The sequence below is a fragment of the Furipterus horrens genome, unplaced genomic scaffold (genome assembly GCF_987537825.1).
Source record: "Furipterus horrens unplaced genomic scaffold, mFurHor1.1.pri manual_scaffold_6, whole genome shotgun sequence".
NCBI classification, from domain to species: domain Eukaryota; kingdom Metazoa; phylum Chordata; class Mammalia; order Chiroptera; family Furipteridae; genus Furipterus; species Furipterus horrens.
Window position 1 is genome coordinate 111,805,228 of NW_028327176.1, and position 19,831 is coordinate 111,825,058.

General features: G+C 40.9%; 1 protein-coding gene across 5 annotated transcripts in view; it reads left to right on the forward strand.

The window, feature by feature from the left end:
* Nucleotides 1-14,724: 14,724 nt before the first annotated feature.
* Nucleotides 14,725-19,831, forward strand: part of PHF3 (PHD finger protein 3) — an 83,016-nt gene continuing 77,909 nt past the window's right edge. For 3 of the 5 annotated variants that reach the window (XM_090282633.1, XM_090282634.1, XM_090282635.1), the window contains exon 1: nucleotides 14,725-15,089. The gene's annotated coding sequence lies outside the window, so the exon portion shown is untranslated. Of the gene's footprint in view, nucleotides 15,090-15,246; nucleotides 15,397-19,831 lie in introns of those variants that run through there. The other 2 variants (XM_090282638.1, XM_090282636.1) reach the window with 2 other exon arrangements.

Consider the following 19,831-nt stretch of genomic DNA (forward strand, 5'->3'; position numbering starts at 1 on the left):
CAAGATGCCTTTGCATATCTATGCCTTGTAGCTAGTGTCTTACTTATGCAGAAGAATTTGGTTCTTCCAAGGCCCCAAGGAGGTGGGAGGGGTTTTGACCATAGAATGGTGAGGAAAGAGCATACAGGGCCTGCTCAAGGTTCTGCAAATGGTCAGAACTGGTTACCCTGCCCACTGTGTCACAGGTTATGGTCAGAGATTCAAAAATAAGGCAGCAGCCATTTGCAGGAAGAGCACCATGCAGTTTTAGAAGGAGAGAGAGCACCATGAAGTTTTAGAAAGAAGGAGAGAACCATATGGTTTTGAAGGTGCAAAAGGAGATCCATGTGGGTTTGTAAGGGCAGAGAGAGAACCATGCATGATCCAGTGCAACACAGCACATGTTTTGCTGGACTGTTATACGGAGGCTAATGACATCGTACCCCAGATCCTGAAGGAGACAGATGACAGATGAGGGATGAGGAGCTATTGGGCTTAATTTTGGTTTACAGCCTTTTGGGAAGCAAGGAAAGTGCTGAGTCTCGTAGAGAACAGGGCTCTGAATTGAAGTGTTCACTGCCCCCCCACCCCCACCCCCAGGTTGGTAATTAAAGACCCGTTTTCTTCAACACTAATTGTTGGGTTTTATACCAAGGTGCCACATAAAAGAACCCCCTTTTGCTTGGTAACAGGATGAGAAATCTTAGGAATACCTTTCTGAGGTAGTACACAAAACTTTATATCATAGAATTGTCATATATATATGTGTAAACTGTCAAGGAAATCTTCAAGAAAAATAAATTGTCAATTACTACTGGAGAAGAGGGAAAGCTTAATCCCCTTAGTAGCAACATCACCATCACCAGTACTGACACTGACCTAGCCTTAGAAATATGTAGCTCCTACAGAGATCTCAGTTGAAAGTCATCGTCGTCGTCGGCAGCCGTCCGTCTCGAGAGACGATGGTGTAGCTTCTTAAGAGTCCATCTGGACCGCCGAGAATGGCTGTGCAGTCCGACTCGGGAGTGACATGGTAGTATCTGTCTCCTCCCGTGTTGAATCGACATCTTGCGATGACGCTGAAGCTACAGAGCCTGGGCAGGGTAATATGGAGGGTCTGCTGTTGCCCATGCAGCAGACCCCCCCTCTCTTCGCAGCTGAAGGGTCCAAAGGAAAGACGGAGTCGATACAGCTTGGGTTCAGGTGCGCCGCAGGAGTTGCCGGTGTTGACTACAACGTCAAACCGCCTTAGGGACTCCGGCTCCGGATTTTCTGTCGGGGTTTACTCCCTTAGCCTTTCCCCTGAAGAGGTATGCCGCAAGGCAGCGGAGGTTTTTTGGAGTCAGAGTTTTCCTTCTCTGATGAGTTGAAAGTAAGTTATTACAAAAATTCCAATTTGGCCCTGGCCAGTGTGGCTCAGTTGGTTGGATAGTCATTCAGTAAACCAAAAGTTTGCAGGCTGGATTCCTGGTCAGGGTCCATACCTAGGTTTCATGTTCTGTCCCCAGTCAGGGCGTAGTCAGGTGCAGTGTAGTTATGGCACTTATGATAAGCAACCAGATGTTCCTCTCTCACATCAATGTTTCTCTCTCCCTCCTTTCCCCTCTCTCCTCAATTAATAAGTATGTTCTCAGGTGAGGAAAAAGGAAACAACCAGAAAACTCCAATTTGATACTTAGTACCACAAGGGCACTATGTTAAACGATTATTTTTCCTGTATCCAAGAACAAACTGTTAAAATTAAACTAGTAATAATTTTTATAATAAACTTATAGTAACAATAAAATTTTTTAAACTTCCTTATTTATTGTTTTCTAGAAATTTATTCTTTTTTTTTTTAAAGTATATTTTATTGATTATGTTGTTACAGTAGTTCCAATGAAGTTTATTCTTTTTAAGCTACCATTTGGTTTGGCATCAATTTTTGCTAAAGATTAACTACCATTCAACCATTTGTTATTTGCTTAAAATGTTAAGCTTTGCATGATTAAACATGCATTTCATTTCATTGCAACATGAAAAGGATGACCACCTGCGTCTACCCTGCTGGAGTGGGAGTACACTTGCTCACCTGAAGTGTGTAGATATTTGATCTCCTCATCCTGTAGCGCATCCCTCTTGCCACCTTTACTGGGGGTGGGGATGGGGGACAAAAATCTAGTGATCTCATAAGGAATATCAACAGCTAAATTTTTGGTTTATATATATTTGCCTTAATCTGAAGATCAGTAGGTTTCATATGCGCTCACAGTGTTCTGCTGTTATCCTGCCCCAGCTTTCCTCTTGTTTGTTGCCTACTAAATTACTACTATTGGGTTTGGGGAAGGGCAGGCACTGTGACAATGGCGACTGTCAGGCTGACGGTCACATCTCACAGAGCTATCAAAACTGTGAACCCTTCATGTGCCAACAAAGCACCACATTCCCTGAAGTCTGATAGGTGTAAAAGCTGTCTACGTTCTGCTTAGAAGTGGAGGAAATGCCTTCCCCCCCTGCTATACCATACCTGGTCTTCTGAATACCAAAGGAGCAGTGCATTTTATCTCCTCACTTCATGAACTCTTTCAATTGAAAACAACTCCTTTGGTTTCTGTCTGCAGAAGCATTAGGACAAAATTATACTGCACTGGCTCATGAACCAATATCCAATGTTGTTCATTCTCTACTCTCTTTGACCCCTGCCTTGGGGGTGCTGAAATGGGGTGGCTAGGTAATAACAGAGTAAAGGATGATGATGAAATACAACCAAGTCCCCCCCCCCCCACCCCTTTTAAACTCTATTCTTAGAGAGAGAAGAAGGGAGGGGAATGAGATTTAGAGAAACATCAATTCGCTGCCTCTTGTTTGAGCCCAGGTAAGCATGTGCTCTGACTGAGAATCGACCTGGTCACCTTTCAGTTTGTGGGATAACCGAAGCCCAACCAACTGAACCACAGCAATCAGGGCCAAAAATCCTTTTTTAGAGGTTAAAGCCCTCATGCAAAATCATTTTTGTTACATTTAAGTCATCATGCCAAGGAATGTTTATTAAGTTTCTACTATGAGACAAATATTGTGCTGGATATGAGAAGTTTGAGCATATAGCCTCTGCTCTTTTGAAGAGTACAGTATAGAAGAGAGGAGAAACATTAAATGATTAATTTACACAAGCTTATTTAAATAATTACAAGTGGGAATGTTATAGAACCCCTGGGCTGCTCCAATTGAAAACAAACCCACAGGCTCTTTAGTTCGGGGCCCGACTGCCCGCCGCCAAAATTATAACTCTCAATACCAGAGTTTAGTGAAAAGAAAAAGAATTGTTTACTTAACAGTTATATAGATTTAGTTATTTGCGGATTTCTGTTGTTAAGTCTTATGTTCTTTAAAACACCCATAAGCACATATCCTTGCCTCCCCCTTACCAAACCAGGCTAGTTTTAGAAAAGTTAGAGAAACCGTTTCCCTACTTTCCAAACACAGTTCAGATTTGCCAGTAGCTGCCAATCATTTAATTCAGACTGGGGAGACCTCGTCTGTGTTACGGGGTCCACCAGCTTTTAATCCAGAACCTCGTGGATTCTCAGCCTCCTTGTAAACTGCATAGTTAGTCCTTTTGTAACCCACATGGTCAGTCTGTTCCTTTTCAAAGCAGCAAGGTACGTCCCTTCCTTAAAACTGCATCATCAGTCCCAGTTAAATTCACATAGTCAGCCTCAGCCTCAGTCAAATCCAAACAGTCAGCCTGGCTAAAATGTCTGCCGCTTATTTTTAAATCCCTGACTACGTCTTCTGACTGCGGTAACCAGTTCTGACCATTCACAGAACCTCACGCAGGCTCTGTGTGCCTTTTCCACACCTTCCCCTGGTCCCAGTCCCCTCCCATCTACTTGAGGCTTTGGATGCATTAATGCCATTTTGCATAAAAAAGACACTAGCCACCAGCCTCAGGCATGTGGAGGCATTCTAAAAGCTGCTTCCTTTTCCCCATCCCCCAGCCACAAACTCTGGGGTTTTTTGGAACACCCCTGTTTCTGTAACAGGAAGAGTTAGAAATAAGTTGAGGAGTCCCGGAGAATATAATGAAGGTCCTGTGGTATAAGGAATTAGAGAAGGTATCCGGAAAGAAGTGACATTTGAACTGAAGCCAAAGGATTAGGTGGTTTTATGATTCTATGAATATGAAATGCCCAGAATTGGCAAATCAATAGAGACAAAAAGTAGATTAGTGAGAAGAAATTACTGGTTGCTTAGGGGTGGTGGGAGGATGGCGGTTGGGTAGTGATGGCTAAAAGATTAGAAATTTCTTTTTGGAATGATGAAAATGTTATAAGAAGCATCCAAACCTGTAAGAATTTTATGAGTTTATTTGAACCAAACTGACAGGTGCCAGGAAACAAAACGTCAACAGATTGAGAAAATGCTCCAGAGAATGGCAGTTTTGCACCTTATTTCATACATTACAATCAAAGGAAGTGGCGTAAAGGGTTACATGAAATGCATTGGTGATAGATTAGGGTGATGGGAGAAAGCAAAGTGGGGGAACATCTCTGGGATTGGATAAAAAGTAAAATGAATGACATGTCTTTTACTTAGGTGGGTATAGGATAGTTAACAAATAACAATAACAATGAGGTATTTTGTGGTCTCCGTTCTAGTGAATGGTTGTGCTGCTCTGAGGGGTTTGTACAAAGGAAAATACCCTGACATTCCCAAGATCTGTCACTGTAAATTCAAAAGATTAATAGACTGTCTCAGTTAAGGCAAAGATTGACCCTTGTCAAGGAAGTTACTGGCCTAGGACATGACTCACTTTTAATTAGGAAGTTTTAACTTCAGATCATCCAATGTGGTTACTTTAGGTCTTTGAGTTTGTAGGGCCGGCCATGCAGGACTTCCCTTTGCTTGTCAGGTTTAGTATGGGACTCCTTTTTTGTCCATCAAAATCTAAAATTATTTGTGCTATTGGTGTGCAACTTTGTGAATGAACTAAAAATTGTTGAATTGTACAATTCAGATGGATGAATTTTATGATATGTAAATTAATGTCTCAACAAAGTTGTTAACTGTCCCCCCTCCAAAAAAAATTAGATCATGTCACTCCTTGCCTAAAAATCCCCCAATGGCTTCCAATTTTATTGGCAACAGATTCTAAATCTTTGCTTTAGCTTACCAGGTTCTTGCTAATCTTTCAGCTTTCTGTCTTACACACTATGATTCAGTCACACTAGCTTTTTCTTTTTCTAGAACATGACAAATTTGTTACCACCAGAGTCCTGGAATTAGCTTTTTCAGCCCCCTGAGAACTCTTCCTCTATGGCCTCCTTGGTTATTAGGAAATAACCACACAGTGTCATCCCCTCACTTCCCAGTCCCTCCTTTAGTCTGATGAAGTCGTCTTCCTCAGTTCTCTCTTCCAAACCTTCCAGTCTGTGCTCTGATTTCCTTACTGTGGTCAGCAAGGCTTCCTACACATTTCTATTGATAGGACTGCCTGAGAGAACTTTTCCCTCAGGGCCTGGACCCTCCTAGCAAATGTTACATTTTCTTGAGGTTCTTTCTGTAGATAAGTTGAACACAAGATTTTATCACATTTTTTTCAACAGTAGTTTGAATTCAAACACAAATACGAACAAGTTATTAGCTTATGAGTGATAGAATTTAAAAGAATCACAAACGTGATGTCCAGCCAAGGAGTGCTAGAACTGTTCACTTTGAGAAAAGCTGTAAAAAAGAAATCCCTTAACTGTAACTTCTTGAGCTTCATGTTGATGTTGCTTCCCCACTTTTGGATAGGGTGACATATACCCAGTGCATCTTGGGAAACTGCAAGTTGCAGGGAGGACAGCTATCCCCCTCTTTGTCTTTTGCCTGGGGGTTGGGGAAGAGCTGTGATCCTGATTGTGCTTTTGGGCTAGGGACATGCCCTTTTGAGTTCCCATTGTGCTTGGGGCTGAGTACAGGCAGCATAAAACTTACTTTTCTCTTAATCATATCTGATAAATCTGGTTCTCTGTGTACTCAGAGTACAAATAACTGCTCTTTCAATAGGGAGATGGGTCTTTAACCAGTTGAAAATTATATTTAAATGACTCTCAGCATTTCACCTTTACCTTCTTGACTTAACTGAAATCTGACTGTTCCTGGAGGAACTTGTTTGCTCTCAACCCTCTCAAGTGGAGGCTACATATTTTTTATATCCCTCTTACCTTGGGCCAAGCTTTCCATTTCTCCATTGCTCTTTTTCTGCACCATTTAGTTCTCTCTTTCTTTTTTGGAAAAATAAATTAAACACTGCTTTTAAATTCTTGCTCCTCAGTTTCATTACTCTTTCCTCCTCCTCATGGCCGTCATCTACCTCTTCCTGGTCCTTCCACTCCTCTGATAGCTTTAGCTTCTAGCTCAGCCTTCTTCTGCACTCCTCTTCCTGCCATTATGCTCCATGATGCCAATGTTCATGTAAACAACCCATTTAATACATTGATCTTTCAGATCCTAGAACCCACTTTCACTTCACCTTAGTCACTCCCATAGTCATATCTGAGAACTTGCCATCACTTGAAATGATACTACCTCCAATAGTCTCGCTTTCAGGAATCACACAATCTCGTCACCAGCCTGGCCTTCCATCACACTTGCTTTACTGTCCATAGTATGGTAGCTTTCCTACCTCTTTCAGGTGCCAACCTATTGAACCCACTTTCTCATTATCTATGATCTCCTTCCTGTCTTTACTTTCTCTGTTACCCAGTTTGTAGTTCAAACTCCATCACTGTTATTACTCCCTAAAAAAATTATCTTCACCTCATTGCTTCTCTCTCTTCCACTACACTTGTCTGGCAAAATCTCAACTCTAATTGAATCCAATTATACACATTCTTAACTGCCTCTGCCTGAGAATCAGACTGTTGCTGGGGGAAATCATGCAACCAGGCTAACTGGCTTCATTTCATCAACACAAATGTAAAATAGGTACTCACATTACTCAAAATGTCTTCTCTATTTCCCTGGGTAATCTTGCTTTTCCAGTCTTACAAACATCAACTTCACTGCTTCTCTGTTCTCCTCAAATATTCCAATATACCACCTTGGCTTACTCTCAGTCATTAGTAGATATCTCTCTTATATTACAACAACAAATCAACAGTTTTACCTGAAGCTTTAGCCACTTTCCCCCACCCCCTATTAAAATGCTGAGGGCATCCTTACACTTAAGAAAGGCCAACATCCACAAGTTTATTAATAGCACTCAAACTAACAAACTGATCAAACTCACATACACATACAACTCTCTTTTGAGCATATCTCTGCTATCTCCTGACATTGCTCCATTTCTATTCCTCCATTGCTTCCTTGCTTCCTTGCTTCTTTGCTTCCCTTAACAAAACACTACTCAAAATAGCTGCTATACATGCTGTCTCTGCTTCCATTTCTATTTAGTAATCATTACCCACTGCTTCTTCTGTTTTCCTGGTATTGTATTATCTGCAAATCAGCCTGTCTTTTAATATCAAACTTGATGGTATTCCTTAGATTCTTTCTTTCTTTATTTAGCTTTTATTTTCTTTATTATATTTTATTGATTATGCTATTATAGTTGTCCTGATTTTCCCCGCTTTGTGCCCCTCCACCCAGCACCCACCAATCCTTCAGGCAATCCCCACATCATTGTTCATGTCCATGGGTCATGCATATAATTTTTTTGGCTACTCTGTTTCCTATACTGTATTTTACATTCCCATGGTTATTCTGTACCTACCTATTTGTATTTCTTAACCCCCTCACCTGTTCATGCATCCCCCTACACCCCAATCTAATTTGGCAACCATCAAAACTCTCTCTATACCCATGATTCTGTCTCTGTTCTTTTTGTGTGATTAGTTTGTTTTTTAGATTCAACTGTTGACAAGTCTGTATTTATTGCTATTTTATTGTTCATAGTTTTGATCTTCTTTTCTTAAATAAGTTCCTTTAACATTTCATATAATAGTAGTTTGATAATGATGAACTCTTTCAGTTTTTTCTTGCCTGGGAAGCTCTTTATCTGCTCTTTGATTCTAAATAACATCTTTGCTGGGGAGAGCAATTTTGGCTGTAAGTACCTGCTTTTCATGATTTTGCCAGTCCCTTCTCAAAGTTTATTTTGGAAATGATCTGACAATCTTATGACAACTCCCATGTAGGTAACTAACTGCTTTTCTCTTGCTGTTTTTAAGATTTTCTCTTTATCTTTAACCTTTAGCATTTTAATTATGATGTGTCTTGGAATGGGCCTCTTTACATCCATCTTGTTTGGGACTCTCTGTGCTTCCTGGATTTGCATGTCTATTTCCTACACCAAATTAGGGAAGTTTTATTTCATTATTTTTCAAATAGAATTCCAATTTCTTACTCTTTCTCTTCTCCTTCTGGCACCCCTTTGATCCAAATGTTGGAATGCTTGAAGTTGTCCCAGAGGCTATTTATACTATCCTTATTTTTGGATTCTTTTTTCTTCTTGTTGTTCCAAATGGTTGTTTTTTGCTTACTTATGTTCCAAGTCATTGATTTGATTCTTGGCTTCATCCACTCTACTGTGTTTCCCTGTGAAGTTTGTTTAAAATTTTAATTAGTGTATCCTTTGTTTCTGACTGGATCTTTTTTGTGCTATGGAGGTTCTCACTAAGTTCCTTGACATCCTTATAACTAGTGTTTTGAACTCTACATCTGATAGATTGCTTATCTCCATTTTGTTTAGTTCCTTTTCTAGAATTTTGATCTGTTCTTTCATTTGGGCTATATATATATATATTTATTTATTTATTTATTTATTTATTTATTTTTGTCTGCTCCGTTTGGCAACTTCCTTGTGTTTGTTCCTATGTATTAGGTAGAACTTCTATGACTCCATGTGTTGGTAGTGTGGCCTAACATAGTTGGTGTTCTGTAGGGCCTAGTGGCACAACCTCCCCTATCACTTAAGCTGGGTACCGGAGGTATGCCTTTTATGTGGGCTGAGTATACCCTCCTCCTGTAGTTGAGACTTGATTGATGTTGGCAGGCCAATGGGGGATTTACTCAGGTCACTCAGTTGCAAGGATTGGCTAAGACCACTGACCACGAACCTCTGCCCTCTGTGGAGGATCAGCTGTGCAGCGACAGGATGGTGGTGTTCCTATGTGGTCTGTAGCTGTCTTCTGGGTGTGCAGGCTCTGGCCCTGGGTGGTGCAGACTAAGGACAACCCCTTCCAGTGTTTTGCCTGGGGACACCCTGCCTGAGTTAGGTAACAATCTGAGATGGCTGCTACTTGTGGGTTGGCAGGTAAAAAAATGTAGAAGGGCTGAGAGAAATAGGTTTGCTCCTTTCCTGTACTGTAATAGTTGTTGAAGTCTACAAAGGTGCTTTTATGCCTTGCATAGTCCTGGTGCATAGATAAGCTTTATTTGATTGTTTGGCTCTGCCTCTCTAGATCCCCTGAACTCTGTTATGCTAAGCAAATTATTTACCCAGGGACGGGGCATGCATTTACTTTTCACCTATTATTTTCTGCTGAAAGCCTGAGTATTTAGGAGCCACTTTCTGGAGAAAGCAGGTAACAAAATGCATGGGTAGGGAGCAAGCCTGACTTAAGGAACAACATATTCTGGATTCGTCGTCGGCAGCCGTCCGTCTCGAGAGACGATGGTGTAGCTTCTTAAGAGTCTATCTGCACCGCCGAGAATGGCTGTGCAGTCCGACTCGGGAGTGACACGGTATCTGTCTCCTCCCGTGTTGAATCGACATCTTGCGATGACGCTGGAGTGTCCTCTCCAGTGAAGCTGAAGCTACAGAGCCTGGGCAGGGTGATATGGAGGGTCTGCTGTTGCCCATGCAGCAGACCCCCCCTCTCTTCGCAGCTGAAGGGTCCAAGGGAAAGACGGAGTCAATACAGCTTGGTTTCAGGTGCGCCGCAGGAGTTGCCGGTGTTGACTACAACGTCAAACCGCCTTAGGGACTCCGGCTCCGGATTTTCTGTCGGGGTTTACTCCCTTAGTCTTTCCCCAGAAGAGGTATGCCGCAAGGCAGCGGAGGTTTTTTGGAGTCAGAGTTTTCCTTCTCTGATTCTGGATTAAGCCTCTAAATTTCATGATGATTGTAGTAAAATGAGTCAGGATATTTTGACCCCATTGTTTTGATCCCATGTTTAAGAATAAAAAACATTTACATATATCTAAACTAGTACTGAAGTATACTGATTTGTAAAAAAAGTGTTTCCCAGAGAAAAATTCATTAAAAATTAATATTTTATTGACTTTTTGTTCACTGAAATTAACGCTTCCATTCCCACCCCTTACCCCCCTTCTATCTTTAGTGAGCTGATACTGTAGAGACCAATGTTCCAGTGATGGCACACATTTATCATATCAAAATTAATTTTTGTATCTGTATTGTGAGTTGTCTTGCATGACCTCACTTTCTTCCAGGCTCAATTTTCCTGGGTTAAGTTTACAACATCCAAGTTTTGTTGGTTTTTGTTTTTTCATAATTTTCAAGTCAATTACAAATATATTGTCAATTTTAGCTATTGTTAGTTGTCTTGTTTTCTATCAAATTTAATTTTCTTGAGTTAACTTGTAGGTTTCAATGTTAAATACAACCTGATTTTCTGATAGGTCTTTTAACTAGAACAGTGTTTTGCATGCAGTAAGAGCCGTCTCAGTGTTATTATGCTGGGCATGTCTTTTAGCAACCTTTGTATGGACTGGGTAAAAGATAGATAGTTTATGTGTATATCTGGAAGCAAAAAGCAAAGATCATTAATGGACAAATGTGAATCTGGGCTCTTGGCTGGTTCAAAATAATAGAATCAGACTTCTGGCTAGATAGAGGCCTAGGTATACATGCTGCATCTCCCTCCACTACTAAGAAGGAATACAACTATCTTAAAACTAAGGACAATCAGAAGTTCCAGAAAATCAAGCTGCGTAGAAGTCCATCAAACAAATATATGAAGAAGAAATACTCATCCAGACAGGTAGGAGGGGCGGAGCTGGGGTGGAGAGAACATGGCGTGGCGGCGGTGGTGGTGGAGGCAGCAGCAGCAGTGGCAGCAGTGTCAGGCTGGTGGAAAGCGCAGTCACATGTTTTAAAAAGTAGTGAAGGGCACCAGGGGAGTGCTCTCAACACCAGACCAGACCATGCAGCTCATGGTTTTAGCATCGGGGAAAATAAAGCCTAATTGCTTCTGAATGTGCAAACCAGGGGGGGTGGGACAGAGGAAGAAACTGCTGGTCTCTCAGCAAAATTTGCTTGTTTAAAGGGTCCCCGTGGTCCTAGAATGCCTGCAGACCCACCCACTCTGGGAACAACAGCCAGGGCAATAGCTAGAGAGGCACCAGTCCCATATGGGAAGCAGGAGAAGTACCTGGAAAAGGGGCAAGTGCTGAGCAAGTGGCACTGTTCCCTCTCATTCCCCACCACATACAACACCGAAACGTGCTGAAACAAGTCGCCCTGTACGCCCCTTACAACATAACAGGTGCGATAGCAAATACAGGAACCTGTTAAGATGAGGATACAGAGAAGTATGGCTCAGAAGAGGGAACAAATCAAGGTTCCAGTGGGAGAATTAAGTGAAGAGGAGATAGCCAACCTAACAGACGTAGAGTTCAAAACACTGGTGATAAGAATGCTCACAGACTTGACAGATATCCTTAAGTATAGCAAACAGATAAGGGAAGAAGTGAAGGCTATATTAAATGAAACAAAGGAAAATCCACATAAAACCAATAGTGAAGGAAAGGATACTGGGGTTCAAATCAATGATTTGGAACATAAGGAAGAAAAAAACAGTCAACCAGTACCAAATGAGGAAACAAGAATTGAAAAAAATGAGGAGAGGCTTAGGAACCTCTGGGACAACTTTAAACATGCCAACATCCAATCATAAGGGTGCCAGCCAGAAGGAGAAGAGGAAGAGCAAGAAATTAAAAGCTTACGTTAAAAAAATAATGAAGGAAAGCTTCCCGTATTTGAGGAAGGAAATAGGCATACAAGTCCAAGAAGCATAGAGTCCTGAACAATCTAGACCCAAAGAGGATCACACCAAGACACATCATAATTAAAATGCCAAAGGTGAAAGATAGAATCTTAAAAGCAGCAAGAGAAAAGCAGAGAGTTACCTTAAGGGGTTCCCACAAGACTATCAGCTAAATTCTCAAAAGAAACTTTGCAGACAAGAAGGGAGTAGCAAGCAGTATCCAATGTGATGAAAAGCAAGGACCTGCAACCAAGATTCCTCTATCCAGGAAAGCTATCATTTAGAATGGAAGGGCAGATAAAGTGCTTCCCAGACCAGGTAAAAAGCTAAAGGAGTTCATTATCACCAAGCTATTATTATATGAAATGTTAAAGGGACTTATTTAAGAAAAAGAAGATCAAAACCATGAACATTAAAATGACAACAAACTCACAAGTATCAACAACTGAATCTAAAAAATAAAAACAAAACCCAGCTAACCAAGCCAGAATAGGAACAGAATCATAGGTGTGGGGATCATCTGGAGGGTTGTCAGCACAGAGGGGGAAGGGGGAGAAATGAGGAAATGGTGCAGGGATTAAGAAGTATAATTGGTTGGTACAAAATAGACAGAGAAGTTAAGAATAATATAAGAAACGGTGGAGCCAAAAAAGGTAAATGCACGACCCATGGACATGAACTAAGGGGGGTGGAATTGCTGGAGGTAAAGGGGGGTACTGGGTGGAGGGAAGCAAAGGGAAAGGAAATTGGGACAAGTGTCACAGCATAATCAATAAAATATACTTAAAAATAATAGAATCAAAACATTATGATATGTCACAAGCTTGTTGGCTTTTTTAGGATTAGAAATCCTGGTTTGTAAATGTGACAGGTTTATGGCTTCTACATTTTCTTTTTATCACTGTTTTGTTTTTTAAAAACATAAATTTACTACAATTTCTGTAATATGGTAAGTTTTCCCCAGCTCATCTAAGGGGATTTTCTATTTTATTATTTTCCATTCAAGCTCTACCTACTGAATTCCTTTAGGGTTGGATTTTATTTATAACAATAATCTTATTCTTTCCTAAAACTTTTTTTAAATTTCATACTGAGGTACAGAAAAAGAATGAAGATAAAATTAGATTTATTTTTGAAATTCATCTCAGACATTCCAAAAACATTAAAAAAAGAAATATTTTATTTATTTTTGGAGCGAGGGAAATGGAGGAAGAGAGAGAAACATCATTGTGATAGAGAAACATGAATAGGTTGTCATTCTTGCAGGCCCTGACCGGGGACAAACTGGCAGCTGGGCATGGAATCTAACTGGCAACCTTTCAGCTTTGCAGGATGACTCCCAACCAAGTGAGCCACATTGGTCAGGGCTAAAAACCATTTTTAAATTACTCATTTCTATTTTTCCTTCTCAAAAAAATTATTAAAAAGATTGCAAAACAAAGTTTTAAGAGACTGATGAGTAGAGGCAGGGGCTGAAATTCTAGGATTCCAGTAGAAACACGACAATCTAAATCTCCTTTGTGGAAGAGCATTTGGAATTGGGAGTGCTAGTAATACCACAAGACTGGAGAGAGTACAGAAGAGATCTTCACCACATGCCTGCAAGCTATTATTCAACTCTGCACAAATCTTAAAATGTGGCCTGTGGTTGGTGTGAGGCTTAAATTAGCAAATAAAGGTTTCAGAAGAGCACAGCAGGTGCTGGCTGTCATTCTTTAGTGGGTGCTGTAATGGTCCCTGCAGGTAGCAGGCACAATTCCTGTCCTTAAGGAGCTCATTCTGGTCAGGGTGATGACTCACAATACCTGACAGTGCTTACTAAGGGATGAGAGATAGGGGTCAGTCCAAGCTGCTGTTGGAAGCACATAAACTAGATTCATACTCTTAAAAATTACCGAGAGTCATTGAAGAGCTTTTGTTTATACGGGTTAGTTATATTTATTGATATTTACCCTCTTAGAAATTGGACCTAAGGGGAAAAAACATTTAAAAATAACAAAACAAAAAAAAAGCAACTCATCATTATCACAAATATTTATTTTGAAAAATATATTTCCCCAAAATTTAATAAAAGGAGTGACATTGTTTTAAATTTTTGCAAATTTCTTCAATCTGTGTCTTAGAAGACAGCTGAATTCTCATCTTTGCTTCTGCATTTAATCAGTTGCTACACATTGTTTTGGTTTAAGCATATGAAGAAAATATATATGTGTAATATATATATATATAATTTTAAAATAATTGAAGATTCTCTGAAAGGTTCTGGGGACCTCTCAGGGGTCCTCCGGCAGCACTTCTCAGAGTTGCTGACTTACATGAGGGATGTTTCTTGGAGGAGGTAACGAGTCCTGAAGCAGATCAGCTATCGAGGTGGTTAATAATGGGACTTCTCTGCAGAGACTGCAGGGATTCTTGGGCAAGGGGCTTAACTACTGTACTCCAACCTCCTCCACAATTCTTGAACACATAACCATGTGATAAAATGTACTGTGAGGGAGCAGATTGGCCCGTCAATATTACAGTAACTATGAAGACTCAGGGCTTATTACAGCCGAGAAAAAGAAACCATCTATTTGCTTTTCGCCTATCGTCTGCTCGCGCGCTTAAAGCTAATATCCCGCGGGCTTTGCGCGGTCCCTTACAAGCCTTGGAATGGCGCGGAAGCTCGGTGGAGTGCGGCCGCCCAGGATCCCGTGGAGGCGCGGCGCGGCCGGGCCCACAGCGCGCAGGCGCGGCGGCAGCTCAGACCGCGGCCCGGAACGGTAAACAGTGGAGTCACGTGACGCAGGCTCAGCTTTTACCCCCACGCCGGCGCCGCACGCCGATGGCTGTGGGGTCTTGCACCTCTGCACAGTCCCCACGAGGCGGGCGGCCATCGGGCTCTGGGCGGCGGCGGCTGCAACGAGGACACAGAGGGCGGCGCAGAAGCCAGGAAGGTGTCGTCAGCAGCAGCTGCCCGACCCCTTGAGGAAAAGAGGCTGTGGCAGCGACGCCGACGTCCTGCGCATACCCCCTCTCCGCGGCACCCACCAGGCCCCCTCCTCCTCCTCCTCCTCCTCCTCTTCGGCGGTGGCGGTAGCGGCCATCATCTTCCTCTTGCTGCCAGTGGTAGCGCTCGTCTGGCGGAGCTGGGTGAGTTGCGGCTCTGGCCGCGGCCAGGGAGACGGGCAACCCTCCCCTCCCCCATCCCCTTCCACACGCGCGACGCCTCGGCTGCTCTCCCCGCCCCTCCCGCGGCGGGCACTCCGCGCCTTTCTCCCGCGCGGCTGGGAGAGCTCCTCTCTGGCTTCTTGCGCAACGTCCTCGGCCTACCCGGGCCGCACCTCTGCCGCCCGGGACCGTTTGGACCGCGGGCTAGGGAGAGCCTCGGCGGCGAGGTCGCCAGGCAGAGGGTGGGGATCGCGATATTTCCCCGGCTCCTGCTCCGGGGCTGTCGGGGGTGAGTGTGCCCCACCGCCGCCGACGCCGCGCGGCCGCGCAGGCCTGGAGTCACGGCGGGTGCTGCTGGGAAGGCCCAGCCTGCAGGCCCCCGACCCGGCCCTTCGGGCCTCTTGCCTACAAGGGAGCCCGGGCACTGAGCTTTGGGCCCTGGATCCAGGCACCCGGGACTGGCCCTCGCTGTGAGGCTGAGTGCGGTTCCGGCTGGTGGAGATGGGGAGTTGGCACTCCATCCATCTTCCTCCTGCCGCGCGCTTTTGTGTCCAGGACCCAAACTGTCGACCCCTTTGCTTATGTTGAAAGGAGAAGCCTAGAACCTGGCCTCCCGATAATTTGTGTAATTTACTGAACCACCCGTCCGTGCGTGCGTGTTTAATAGTGCTAAATTAACTAATCACCTGACACGGGGGCGGGGGGGGGGGCGGGGACGAGGGAGATCGGGAGGAAATGTTGGAACCACGCACAGTCCAGTCCCCTCAGGCCCCCTGCAGTGTTTTGCCCGGTCCGACGATCGTTTCCTATCTTCGGGTAGGAAATGCCACTTCCGAGACTTACGATTCGTGGTAATTTGAGTGTGATTTTGGGTGCTATTCAAGAATCATTTGCAGAATATGATCATGGGTAATCATTAATGCAGGTGGCAACAACGCTTTAATTTCTATCTAGCCCTAATTAATCTTCATTACGTGTAGAGATGCTTAATTTACAATTAAACACAGGTAATTGAACGTTCCCCAGATAACATTACCATCTTATTTGAAGCTAAAAAAAAAAAAAAAAAAAAAAGATAACAGTAAACTACTTAGGGAATACTTAAGTAGTATATTGTTATACTTGGTTATTATTTGGGGGTTGAACTTGTCTTCCTCTTTCCAAACTGGTCGTTTGTTTGAGGTCTTCCAGAATTACGCCTCCGTTGTTCATTCGTTTCCTATCATTTTTTGATTCTTGAATGAAGTGTTTGGGATTGTGAAAAATGTTTCTGGGTGTGTTTGTGGTGTGAAAGAGACATGAGTCAAGGAACCAGGAAATCTTTTTAGCATTCTTTTATTTTTGAATTTGTATATTCATTCCAGATCAAAAAAGGTGTTGTGTTAATATTGTTATTTGGAATAGTAATTTTTAACATTACCCTTAATCATTTTTCTCCCCAGTTCTGTTTGCTGGTCATATGTTAATTTATCTTCATCATCATCATCATCTTCATCGTCATCACTATCACTGTTTTTAACTGTATACTCCATATCCCCATGATAGTAACAGAATTCATGGGGGCACTTTTTAGGAGCTATTATTGCTCTGTTTAAGCCACACACAGTTGATTCCTTAGCAGCAGAAAGTGGGCAACTTATTAAGTATGCAGAATTACAACCTTAGATTTTTGAGCTTTATTTTGTAGTTATGCTGGTGGTTTGTCAAAAGGATAAAAAACAAGTTAGTGATAGAACCAGTTTTCCCATTTTTGGCATACTTTATAGGTACATTTATTGAAGAGCATGAAAATTAACTTATTTTACTGCTTTTGCATCCATTGGGAGCATAGTGAACTTACGTATTTATCACACTGAATTAATTATGCATTCCATGCTGTTTGGATAGACCTCAGTTAACTTTAGCTGATTCTGTAATATACTCATCTGTTGCCTATTCAGATACCTCAAATCCAAATGTAGATGAAAATAGCTTTAGTTAAAATGTAAATTTCAGGATAGAAAAATTGAAAGGAAATTACCTTTATTATTAATTATTTAAAACCATGTTATTAAAGTTTAAATTTACCATTGGAATCAGGAAAGGTTAATACTTTTTCCTTATCAATCGCGTATTAATAAAACTATTATTGATTAAAGTTGGAAGGCAGCAAGTGACAATTTAGATTAGTGCAAAATTACCTTTCAGTGTAGATTTTACATGGTATGGATTGTACTTGGAAAAACTGGTGAATATAAATTATGTATACAGTTCTGTTTTGGGGTTACTAAAATGTAGATAATGGTTATCCTCCTTGACATGCTAATACGGCATTTGCCTTTTTGTATATTTTGCTTTCTTAAGTTCACTGTTTTGTCTATAGAAAGATTTCTTGCAAAATTATTTTTACTTAATTTTTGTATAAAGATAAGATCTTTTCTGTTTTGGGGGCAGATAATGAGTCTTGTTGATTAGCATCTCAAATTTGTGAATTACCCATAACTACTCCACCACACAGTGTCAGGAAGTTCAGGATTTTGGAGTGCTGTTTTCTAAATATTTTCATTCATCCACATTTTAAGAATTCTGACAATTGGCTGCTGAATTTCTTTTCTTGGGCTTTATTTCTCTCTTATTTCTTCTTGGAGCACCCCCTGATAATCCTGTGCAATCTTTTCAAAAGCATAGACATTTTATTTTTTAACTACAAAATTGACTTGGCATGTTGTTACACATTTATGAAACTTGCATTGAGAACAGTAAAAAATATTTTTACATAATTTTTGCCTTTTGATTACACAGGGAAAGATAGCTGACAGTATTGATTTGATTCAAAATATTTGAGACCCAGGTGCTGTTTGTACTCAAGGAACATAGTCTAGATTGAGAGACAAGATTTAAATAAATGAGGTATTCAGTTGTATTAGAGTTCAAAGCTATTTATATGAGAAATTGCCAAATGTATAGACAGGATAATTTCATGCATTGTGTATTTAATTTAGATCATCTTTTAATGGTCAGGGGATTAAAATTCTTATGATTATTTGTATAATAAAGAGGGGATAAAGAGAAATGGTTAAGTAGAAAGTTCAAAATATTACACAGAAATTTTAATCTCATAGCACAATCTGTCTAACTTTATTAGACAGTTTTGCATGGCATAGTAGATTGTACAGAAAGGCTAAATTTCAGAGTTTTAATTAATTCATAATTTTTGTGAGCTGGCCACATGGAAACATTCTAAAATTGTAGACTGAAAATAAATTGCAAAGTTTGTAGTTACTTTGTAAAATATTTATACTCATTGAGGCTAGCCATTTTATTTTTTCTGTGTAGGGAGGGGCTAAATGCATATTTCCTAATTTATTTTGGAAGAAGGGTACATCACTTTGTTTCCACTATTTTTAGAGATTTCATTAATAACATAAAAATTAACACATGTTATGCAAGTAGAGTGCATAAAGAACAGTAGTTTAAAAGTATAGACTCAGAAATCATACTGCCGGGTTTCTGATTTGGATATTCTGACTTTAGGCAAATTATGTAATGGTTGGGTCTCAGTTTGTTCATCTGTAAAATAGAAATAATAATTTCACTTATCTCACAGGGTTGTTATGAGGAACATATGAGATAATGCCTAGGGCCTGGCACATAGTAAGTACATGCTAATACATCTTAGTTTGAACTATTATTACCTAGGCCATAGTTTTTTAGTGATGAGCTACTCCACTGTTTTCGTGGTTAATCCAAACTGCTAATGCTTCCTATAATGCCAATAAGATATGGCTATAAACTTTGAAGTTGACTCTTTTAGTACTGCTGGTTAGTGTAATTCTGTTTTGAGGAATTTCATCTTGTACTTGATAGTTCTTTTTCTAGGTTCTTAGGTCTGCCTTGGTATTAGTAAGGCAGACACTTTGCATGACTTTGTAGAATTGTGTCATATCAAATGGCTTAACTATTGATTCTCTTTGACTTTACACTGGAAGGATAACCTATTATTCATACCATCATATCATTAAAAAACTGACCTTTGTGTCAAGAGTGGATTTGAGTCCCAACTGTGTCACATGTTTAATATTGGGTGTAACTGCTAAGCTTTAGCTGCTTTCATAAATTGAGAATGTAAAGTATCCGCCTAATTGTGTGGTTGTGAACATTAAATGACATTATGCATTTCAGTTTAGTACGGTGCCCAACATTATATAATAAACATCTGATTTAACTTTATAAAGAGATAATTTAGGGTAGTGTTAAATGCATTGACTTTTGAATGAAGTTCTGGATTCAGATTTTCATCTCTACCACTTACTGTATCAAAATAATTTAATCCGACCCCCCCCCTTTTTCTTGTATAGTTGGGATTATAATATAGCATTGGTGTGAGAATTACATTAATGAACGTAGAGCAGAGCTTCTTAATCTAGGCACTATTTTTTTGGCGGTTAATTCTTTGTTGCAGAGCATTAGCATTGTAGTATACTTAATAGATGTCAGCATGCCCTCTCCAGTTGTGATGACCAAAAATGTCTCCATTCCTGGCCGAATGTCCTCTGGAGGGGAACAGTCACCTCAGATTAAAAACTACTAATGTAAAGCATGTAGAACAGTTCCTGACATAAAGTTAAAACACATTAAGTTTTATGTTTTGTTGTCATTAGTAGTAGTGGTACTTCTGTTTTTCTTTTACTACTGCTGCCTCTTAGAAATTTGTTCATTTCAAGCTTGCCTAATGAATTGATGGC